Here is a 367-nt window from a genome sequence, read left to right as displayed (position 1 = left end):
ACTGGACATTCTTGCTTTGTGCACTCAGCACCACTGTTTTGTCAGTCCTCCACCAGCAAGTTTCCCGCGGAGACTTTAATCATCTCCATCTGCCATTAAAACATGCAGGGGTTACTTCTGTGGGTGGTCTTTATGACTACTATGTGCAGGCAGTATCTTGACATGTCAATATGGGTGGCAGCTCAGCTACCTAAGTGAAGAGGTAATTCAACACATGTTGGACAGTGGAAATGGATTAAAAAATATATATATTTTGTAAAAAAGAAACCAAGGCATTTAGTCCCTATCCAGTGTTACCTATGTGTTTTACAGATGAATGGTGCTTTTTACATTTTTTGTAAATGGCTTCATAGGATTCAAGGACATA

This window comes from Oncorhynchus mykiss, chromosome 6 (genome assembly GCF_057628025.1).
Source record: "Oncorhynchus mykiss isolate SJ-2025 chromosome 6, ASM5762802v1, whole genome shotgun sequence".
NCBI lineage: Eukaryota > Metazoa > Chordata > Actinopteri > Salmoniformes > Salmonidae > Oncorhynchus > Oncorhynchus mykiss.
This window is presented reverse-complemented; position numbering follows the sequence as displayed.